This window comes from Otolemur garnettii, unplaced genomic scaffold (genome assembly GCF_000181295.1).
Source record: "Otolemur garnettii isolate 467f Iridium unplaced genomic scaffold, OtoGar3 scaffold00021, whole genome shotgun sequence".
In the NCBI taxonomy this organism is placed as follows: Eukaryota; Metazoa; Chordata; class Mammalia; order Primates; family Galagidae; genus Otolemur; species Otolemur garnettii.
The window spans coordinates 21,275,027-21,286,024 of record NW_003852416.1 but is presented as its reverse complement, the minus strand read 5'-3'; positions in this window follow the sequence as shown (position 1 = coordinate 21,286,024).

Below are 10,998 nucleotides of genomic sequence, written 5' to 3'. Positions count from 1 at the left end.
AAACTATAAAAATACTAGAAGAGAGTGCAGGGAAAACACTTAAAGAAATTGACCTGGGAGAATATTTTATGAGGAGGACCCCCAGGGCAATTCAAGCAATACCAAAAATCCATTACTCGATCAAACTAAAAAGCATAGCCAAGGGCACAGTAAGTAAAGCAAACAGACAACCTTCAGAATGAGAGAAAATTTTTGCAGGTTAGGCTTCTGACAAAGGTCTGATAACTAGAATCCACAGAGAACTCAAACTAATCAATAAGAAAAGAACAAATAACCCCATTTCTATGTAGGCAAGAGACTTGAACAGAGTCATCTCTGATGAAGACAAGTGCATGGCCTACAAACACATGAAAAAATGCTCATCATCTTTAATCATCAGAGAACTGCAAATCAAAACCACTTTGAGATATCATCTAACTCCAGTAAGATTAGCCCACATCACAAAATCCCAAAACTACCTATGTTGGAGTGGATGCAGAGAGAAGGGAACACTTCTACCCTGCTGATGGGAATACAAGCTAATAAGACTTTTTTGGAAAGAAGTTTGGAGAATACTCAAGGAACTAAAAGTAGACCTACCATTTGATCCTGTAATTCTTATACTAGGAATATACCCAGATGATCAAAAATCACTTTTCAACAAAGACATGTGCACCAGAATGTTTACTGCAGCCCAATTCATAATTTCCAAGATGTGGATGCAAACCAAGTGCCCACTGACTGGTGAATGGATTTACAAATTGTCATATACGTACACCATGGATTACTATGCAGCCATAAAACAGGATAGAGACTTCATATCTTTTATGTCTACCTGGATGGAGCTGAAACTTCTTAGTAAAGCATCTCAAGAATGAAAAAAAAAGTATCCAATGTACTCAATACTACTATGAAATGAATATATAATCACCTACACATTCATATGAATTTTAAAAACATAACTATAGTCCAGAAAGTAGAAGGGAAGAGGAGAGAGGGGAGAGGAGGAAGGAGGCAGGAGGTAGGAGGAGGGAGGGTACTTGGGGGGAATTCACCTAATATGCATGATGCAATGGTACATTTCAAAACTATTAAGAAATGAGCGACAGTGCCTGTGGCTCAAGGAGTAGGGCACCGGCCCCATATACCAAGGGTGGTGGGTTCAAACCTGGCCCCAGCCAAACTGCAACAAAAAATAGCTGGGGATTGTGGCAGGCATCTGTAGCCCCAGCTACTCGGAAGACTGAGGCAGGAGAATCACTTAAGCCCAGAGCTGGATGTTGCTGTGAGCTGTGATACCATGGCACTCTACGAAGGGCAACAAAGTGAGACAACTCTTTCTCTACAAAAATAAATAAATAAATAAAATCCTCAAAAAAAAAAAAAAAGAAAGAAATGAGTATAACTGTGATGGATGTGTTACTTAGTTCAATGTAAGCATTTCACATTGTATATCAAAGCAGTACACTAAAACCCATAAATGCATCAAGGTACAAAGTTATGATTTAATAAAAAATAACAATAATAATAATAAAACTATTAAGAAAAAAGTATAATTGTGATGCATGTGTTAATCAGTTCATCGAAAGCATTTCACATTGTATACCAACTCAGTACACTGAACCCCATAAATGCATCAATGTATAGTTATGATTTAATAAAAACAAAAAATAATAATAAAAAGAAGAAAGACAAGGCAATATTAGATGGAATGATAAGACAAGGCATTTTTTGATGCAGTAACATTTGAATGAGGACTGAAATATCAGGAAGTCAGCATTTGAGCCAGGAGCAGTGGCTCACACATATAATCCTAGTACTCAGGCAGACTGAAGTGGATCGAGTGCCTGAGCTCAGGAATTCAAGACCAGCCTAAGCAAGAGTTGAGACCCCATCTCTACTAAAAATTTTTTTAAAAATCCAACCCCTTGTAGCAGGTACCTATAGTCCTAGCTACTCTAGCTAAGAGGCAAGATCTCTTAAGCTCAAGAGTTTGAGGTTCCTGTGAGCTATGATGCCATTCTATCTAGGGCAATAGAGTGAGCCTCTGTCAAAAAAATAAAAAGAGAAGGAGGAGGAGAAAGAGAAAGAAAAAGAAGAAAGAGGAGGAGTAAAAAGGAGAAGAAAAAGAAGGATAAAGAAGGAGGAGGGGGGAGGAGGAGAAGAAGAAAAAAAGTAGTAGTAGTAGTAGCAGTAGTAGTAGTGGTAGTAGTGGTAGTGGTAGTAGAAATCAGCAATTGGAAGAATGGGAGAAATGCATGCCAGACAGAAATTAGAGCATGTACAAAGATCCTGAGGCAGCCACAGCTTGGTATGTTGAGACAAACCAAAAGGACACTGTACCAGGAGCTTAGTAAATCAGAGAGATTAGTAGTAAGAGATTAGGTTGGAGAATATTAATGCTAAAAACTACATGCCTCAGATTCCATTTTTTACAATTCTGTTCTGTCCTTTTCTGTATCAAATGTTCTAAGATTCTCAAGTCTGCTCTTTCCTGTCAATTCTAATGAAATTCCAGTACTCCACTACTTAGTCTTGAAGCTATGCTTCTTAAAGAACTACTAGAGCAGCCAGGGATGGTGGCTCATGTTTATAATCCCAGCACTTTGAGAAGCCAAAACAAAAGGATCACTTAAGGCCAGGAGTTTCAGCCTTGTCTGGGCAACATAGCAAAATCTTTTTCAAGAATGTTCTACTTCATCTAAAAACTAACATTTGATCATTTATCTTTCTGATCTTACTACTGAATTGTATAATATATATGCATTCAAAAAGTACTTTAAAGTGTTAAGTATTAAAACCATAATTCTTTCATTTCCTTCATAATCTGAGGCCTGTGGAGGAACGGGAAAATGAAAAAACTACACAAAGAAAGCAAATCACTAAATTGCAGATGTAAGCCCTTCCTTATCTGTAATTACCTTAAATATAAATATACTAAACTATCCAATTAAAAGGCAAAGATTAGCAGAATGACTTTTTAAAAAGCATGATCCATCTATATACTGTTTATAGGAGACTAACTTAAGATACAAAGTTAGTTACAAACAGGTTAAAAGTAAGATGAGAAACTATATTCCACACAAACAGTGATCAAAAGAGAGCTGAGGTCCTATATTATTATCAGACAACATAGATTTTAAGTCAAGAAACATTACAATAGGCAAATAGAAACATTATATGTTGAAAAGAGGTTTAAGACAATTTTGAAATGACAGATAAAAAGTTCAAAATATGGCTTATAAGTAAACTCAATGAGAGTCAACAGAAAGTAGAAAACCAACCAAAGGAATAAAGTAAAATTGAAAGACACAAATGAAAATTTCACTAACGAGACAGATACTAAAAAACAAAACAGAATTTCTAGAAATGAAAAACTCATAGAATTATAAACCACGATGAAAAAGTTTTTTTGTTCAGCTTTGTTTTTTTGTTTTTTTTTTAAGACACACAGTCTTGCCCTGTTACCCAGGTTAGAGTGCAGTGGTGCCATACTAGCTCACTGTAGCCTCAAACTTCTGGGTTCAAGCAAGTGATATTCCTGCCTCAGCCTCCCAAGTAATTTGCACTAGAGATACAGGCCACCATGCTTAGCTAATTTTTTTTTTTTCACTTTTTGTAGAGAAAGGGTCTCAGTATGTTCCCCAGGCTGGTCTCAATCTCCTGTGCTTAAGCACTGTTCGTGTCTCAGTCTCCCAAAGTACTATGATTACAGATGAGAGCCACACTGCCTGGCCCAGCTGAAAGCTTTCACAATAGACTGAAATAAGCAAAGAAAGAATTTCAGAGCTTGAAGACAAGGCTTTTCAAGCAACTTAGTCAGACAAAAAAAAAAAAACTTTGTTGAAAGAAAGAAACCACCTAAACTGAGAAAAGACTTGTGGCCCAGTGATTTATATCATTTACTTTCTTAATACTAGCACCAATTCTCCTTCTTTGCACCATAATGAATGGAAAGTATGCAAAGGAAACCAATTCTATTGAACTAGTTATCAAGATAGTTTTAAAAATTAATGACATAGTATTAAATATATGTTTCAATGGAAATTTATGAAATAAAAGATCAGACAGCAGATCCAATAACTCATAATTTCACAGTAGTGAGCCAAAATATCTCTAAATGCCACAATGTGAATGATGATAGCTGTGATTTCTATGATGACAAAGATACAAGTACCGTTACCACTACTGTGATTTCTATTGGTGACACAGTCACAGTTTCTGCAAATATTACTGTGGTTTATGATTGCTCTCATAATTGAAGAAGATGCTAAAATTTGCTTATATGTTAGGCAATGAAAAGCTATAATTTTCTTTCCACCCTTGTTCCCGTAAGGAATAAATACACGTATGATCTCCTGGGTTAATGGAAGAACGACAGGAATGATGGAGAACAGACGCATCCCTGGGACAGGTAAAAAGTGAGGAGAGGGAAGAAGGACAAGTAGAAGGAATGGAACTGTGGGCAAGCAAGAAAAGAAACAGATCCCATTCTCTAGGCTCAGACTAGGCAAAAAAGCTTGGATATTCATAGCCAGTGCTGTAATTATTTCTACAGTGATTTTATATTAATATTTTATATAGGTTTTTCAGTTGAGTCCTATCACTAATCTCGTCCTCTGTTCCATAGAGAAGCGTTACCAGGTTATAGCAATTGCCAAGTCCAAACACAACCAGTAGTTTCCGCAGTCTTCCCTAATGGCGAGTGTAAACCTAAAGCCTACACAGCCATACCCCAAAACCCCTTAATTAGCAGAGAGTCCACGTTTTCTCGGATACTCCCTCCCCAATAGTCCCTCTAGGTTCTCAAAGAGGGTGCTGCTTACCTATTGTCTCAGCCGCCACCTGCGGTCTCAGCCTCCATCTGCTGTTCTCTGACATTCACTCAGTCCAGGTCCCTCAGCCCAGGGTCGGGAGTCGCCACCTCGGCCTGCTCTGTCCAACGGACCCCAGGTCGCTTCACCATTGCTGGTGATGGAAAATAATTCCCCTCTGGCTCCCTCTAGTTTGGAAGTAGAGCTTTCTCGCCCCTCTGACACCAGTCATCGTTTTCTCTTTCGTTTTCCGTCCTCCGCCCGGTCAAAGGGCACAAGCCCGCGCCCGCCCCGGGTCGCCGCTCCCAACGCCGTCTCGGGGGACTCAGCCGGCTCTTCCCGCGCGGGAGCTTCTTCCTCTCAGGGCCTCCCCGGCCGGAGACCGCCCTTCGTTCCTCCGCAGGCTCTGTCGGCTCAAGTCCGGAGTTGTGGGGTGTTCCAGTCACAGAAAGGCAGGGCACGAGCGGAACACGTGCTGGAAGGTCGAAGACCTGTGAGAAAATTACCGAACTTCCCATGAGCCTTGGGAGGCTCCGGAAGGCGGACGTTCCCAGGCTGAGAGGAGGCGCCGCTGGGGTCCTGGCTGTGGGGGGAAGCGCCCCCTAGGGACGGTGTGTCAGCCCCACCTCCTCAAAATACTGATATGGACTTCTCCGCAAAGAACAGCTATTGAGAGGAAAGCCCTAGAAGCAAAACAGCCCCATATCCCACCTGTCCCAGATCTTTGTCTCCCTTTATCCTGACCATCTCCACTGCCAATGAGAGCTCTCTCAGTTGTGCTTTTAATCACTCCCACAATCGCAAACTACAGTATTCCCTTCCCAACCCCCCGTGTTGTTTTGAAAAACTCCCAGAGTACAATAGCCCGTTACGGAAATTTAAATCTTCTGTTTGTTGATACAAAACAATAATAATAATAATAATACATTCCCAATGTTTGCTCTGTGGTGGATGCTGGAGATAAAGCATGCATAAAATGATCACAGTTCCTGAAATCATAGGATCCAAATTCTTGCCAAGGAGGTAGATAAACTGGCGACTATAGTATAATGGAAAAATTATATGTCAGGAGAAGGCCTTAAGCAGGAGATTGATAGAATCAGATTTATGTTTTATAATCTATTATAAAATATATCTATTATAAAATATAATATGTTTTATAATTCTTCTGTATTGTGAAGAATAAAGGAGAGAAACAAGACTAGAGTCAGGGAAAATAGGCTTGAAGGAACCAAGGCCACCATGAGTGAACCAGTGAACTACCCTACATATATATATATGTTTTTATTCCTGCTAAGAAAAAAGAAAACAACGAAGGCAGTTAATGTTAGTGTTCAACTATGTGAATAATAGCAGTATGTCCAAATAATTTCAATTTAGCATCCCTTATTTGCTGAAATCATTTGGATGCTTGGAAATTTGTTTTTCTTGGTTGCAGATAATCTGCAAACTAAAATGCTGCCCCTATCGGCTCCTGCATCTAAATATTTCTTTCTGATTTTTATAACACAGGGTTGTGGTAGACTCCTATATCCATGATCCCACAGATTCCATAAAGACAAAGTCAGTTGGATATGCAATACAGAAAAGACTTGAGCACACTTTAGTCAGTCTGTTTTGCCTAGGTAAATAGGCATTTCTTAATTCTCTCACCAAATACAGGGTTATAGATGTTGTTTCAGCCCATGATAAATAAGTTCGTGTCAAGATACATGCCCTCAGCTCCTCCTACATTAGCCCAATTCCCTTGTTTCCAGAAAACAAGTCTTTGTTTTATTTCCTTCTAGCTTCCCATGGCTCTCCCAAGACTGTATCAGAGAAAGCTCAAATCTTGTTCCACCATGTTTTACCTCCTGTTTTTGTTCCTGATCTCCTCTCCAAATTATCTCTTTTCCTCATTATTCCCAAAAGGAATGACTCAAGATCACCCATTCTCAAATGGAGGCAAATTCTTCTTTACTAAAATTTCTCATAGGGGGAAAGATAACAGTGCATAACTATCAAGTAATTTATCCATTACCTGCTCTCCAGACCCTGGGCAAGTCATACTGCTGAGATGCAAATCTTAGCTCAACAACTTACTTTATGTACAAACTTAGTCAGATCAAGCTAAGGACTCTCTGTACTTCAGTTCCCCACATGTAAGGTGTAGATAATAATGGTCCCATCTCGTAGGGTTCCTGTAAGGATTGAAAGAGTTGATACATGTACAACACTGAACAGAGTCAGGAATATTGCAAGAATTCAATGTGTTGGCTATTAGTAAAAATTAGGCACTGGGAACATAGGAATGAATGAGATAGAAAAGGGCCTTGCTCTCTCTGACTTTTCATCTTAACTGTGGGAAAAATAATAAACAAACAAGTAAATAAAGATAATTACAGACTGTGATAAAGTTATAAACAGAATGAGGAGTGGAGATGGAGGCTTTCTTTCTGGAAGAAAGAAAAATGAGAAAGAAATAACAATGCAAGGAGCTGCAGGAATAAACAGCAAATGAAAACACCATAAGGTTGGAAAGAGTTTGGGGAGTTCTAGAAATAAGGAGGAGGCAATGTAGCTGAAGATTGGTGAGCTCAGGGGAGAGTAGTAGCAACTAAAACCAAGGTTTAAGCAAAGGCCATATTCAACAGGAACTTGTGCACCCTGTTAAGAAACTAGATTTATTCTAAATGCCATTGTACAGTTTTATTTTTTTTAATTCTTTAAATTAAATCATAACTGTGTACATTAATGTATTTATGGGGTACAATGTGCTAATTTTATATACAATTTAGAATGTTTACATCAAGGGCAGCGCCTATGGCTCAAGGAGTAGGGTGCCAGCCTATATATACCAGAGGTGGCTGGTTCAAACCCGGCCCCAGCCAAAAACTGCAAAAAAAAAAAAAAAGAAAGAAAATTTATCACCTCACTTAGTTATTAGTTGTGTTAAGACATTTATACTCTACTATTAATAGATTTGACATGTACCCTTGCATTATGCATAATAGATGAGGTCCCATCAATAATCCTCTCTCAACCTGGCCTACCCCCTTCCCTTACCCTCCTCTTTCCTCTTTCATTCTGGGCTATAGTTGTGTTTTATCATTTGTGTGAAAGTGTGGGTGATTATATGTTGGTTTCTTAATAGTACTGAGAACATTGGATACTTTTTCTTCCATTCTTGAGATACTTTGTTAAGAAGAATATGTTCCAGCTCCATCCCTGTAAACATAAAAGAGGTAAAGTTTCCATCTTCTTTATGGCTGCATAATATTCCATGTTATACATATACCACAATTTGTTAATCCATTCATGGGTCGATGGGCATTTGTGCTGCTTCCATGACTTGGCTATTATGAATTGGGCTACAATAAACATTCTGGTGTAAATATCTTTGTTGTAAAATGATTTTTGGTCATCCAGATATATACCTAGTAGAGGAATTGCAGGATCAAGTGGCAGGGCTACTTTTAGTTCCCTAAGTTTTCTCCAAACTTCTTTCCAAAAGGAACATAATAGTTTGCATTCCCACCAGCAGTGCAGAACTGTTTCCTTCTCTCCACATCCACACCAACATCTGTAGTTTTGCCAAAGAAGATGAAATATTTGGAAATTTACCTAACAAAAGATGTGAAAGATCACTGTAAAGAGAACTATGAAACTCTAAGAAAAGAAATAACTGAAGATGTTAACAAATGGAAAAACATGCCATGCTCATGGCTGGGAAGAATCAACATTGTTAAAATGTCCATACTACCCAAAGCAATATACAAATTTAATGAAATCCCTATTAAAGCATCATAGTCATACTTTAAAGATCTGGTAAAAACAGTACCTCATTTTATATGGAATCATAAAAAACCTCAAATAGCCAAGACATTATCCATTGTAGGGTTTTAAATAGGTAAATAATATTATCAAGTCTGTGTTTGAATAAGACCCTTTTTAGATCTCTGTGAAAGAGCAACTCACCCAGATAACAAAATTTAAGGGCTACCCAAGAACTTAAAGGTCATGAAAATTCATCCTTAAAATCCCTCTCAGCTCCAACAATCAGTGGTTCTAGGCTGAAATTAAAAAGAGCTTTCTTTGATTTTGTTGATTTCTCAGCAACACATTCTAAGCACAGAGTTTCATTATTTATTTTCCCTTTTGTGCCAGTGCTGTTGAATGGTTGAGTTGTATCAAATAAACACTTTTAATTGTTCTTTTTTCTTGCCTCTAAATTCCCAAATGATAATCAACAATTTTCTGTAAATGAAGTGTCCAAAACTAAAAACAGCATCCCAGGTGCTATTTCACTAAGGCCAAACAGAAAGAGCCATTATCTCCTTACTTTATGACAAGAGGCCAGCGTCCTATTTTTCTCACAATATTATACAGCAGACACGTATCTAATTTGCTGTTTAGCATCACCCTTGGGCCTCTTACAGCTATTACTATTTTCCAGGTGTTGCCCTCCCCATGAAAATTTTTCTTTCCAATTACTTTTCCCTAGATGCCTCTACTTGGAGTTTGTCCAAGTTGAGTGTCATTCTCTTTGCCATATTGTTAATGTTTTATATAATTTCTTTGGCTTTCCTGGTGTTTATGCAACTTGTCTTCTTTTAGGGTCATCTGAAAATTTTATTAATGTAGTTGTGGACAGGATGTAGCTAGAAGAGAATTGCTGAGGGACTTTTCTCCTACTCCTTTATTACTTAGGCACTGGTTCTAGAAATGGAGAAGGAATCCCTCCATCAAAAGGAGAATTCATCTCTGTTCTTTTCTTATACACAGTCTTTCTCTCTTAAAATATTCATAATTCTCTGAACCACTCTTTCAAAAAAAACCCCCAACCCCCCACAAAACTCCTTGTAATGAACAAAACTTCTATGTCAGGGGTCCCTAATGTGGAAAGGTACAAACATGATGCCCTGGGATTTCCATGAACCTCTTGCAATTGTATGCACATTGCTATGTCCTTGAGCAGAATACAGTTTTCTAATGAAAATGGCCATAGCTTTGATCAGAATCTCGTGGGTATGTGGAATGCCTCCCCAAAATAAGAACCAAAAATAAGAACCACTATTTTATATCATTGTTGTTTCTCAAAGAGTGAGCCAACATCGGCTGTATTGAAATCATACAAGATGCTTATTGAAATGCGGATTCTTGAGTTCTATGCCAGAAACATGGAATGGACATGGAGATAGGAATGTGCATTTATTTATTTATTTACTTATTTAACTAATGTTAGGTATACATAGCTTCAGGATATATATGACAATTTAACACATCAATATAACTGGTAAAGATCAAATCAGTGTAATTGGGATATCCATCGCCTTAAATATTTTTTCTCTGTGCTAGAAACATTTGAATTATTCTCGCCTTGCTATTTTGAAATATAAGAATGTGTATTTAAAAATTAAATGTTAATTACTTTTGAATAGGAAATACATATTAATTGTACAAAATTCAAAAGGTCAAAAAGCTACAGTCTCTCTCTTAATCCTATTCCCTAGCTACCAGTGACTAAGGGGCACTGTTACCAGTTTTCTATATATTTGTTTTTTAAATTTTTATTATTTTTACAGACAGAGTGTTGCTATGTTCCCCAGGTTGATCTTGAATTCTTGGCCTCAAGCAAGACGTACGGTATGTGAATTACATCTTAATAAAATAAAAGCACACACACAAACTAACACTGAGTATTTTACAAGAATACAAACATTTAAAAACATACCAATATTGGAATGGCTGCCTGAAGGGGGAGAGGATGGCAATGGGGATTAGGATGGGGTCGGGGAAGCCTGTCATAGCCCATCATGATAGTACACCATTGACTATCAACTGATGAAGCTGATTAACTCAATCCTCTGTGCCTGAGGTAAAACCAACAAAAACATACCATTGCCACCAACAACAACTAAGGATGGGGAGGGAAGGAAAAAAGAAAAATATATTTAGAGGAGTTTTTTTCCCCTGCAGTTTTTGGCCAGGGCTGGGTTTGAACCCGCCACCTCTGGCACATGCGGCCAGCCCCCTACTCCTTTGAGCCACAGGCACCTCCAGGGAGAGGAATATTTATGCCATAATGATGGATACAAAGAAACAGAATATTACAGTTGTAGAAACATTGTAAGTGTAACTATGAAAAATGATATATGTAAACAACAAAAGTACAACAGATGGCTTTAACGCAGGGTAGTATAAAATAGTGGGGTATACAGGAAGT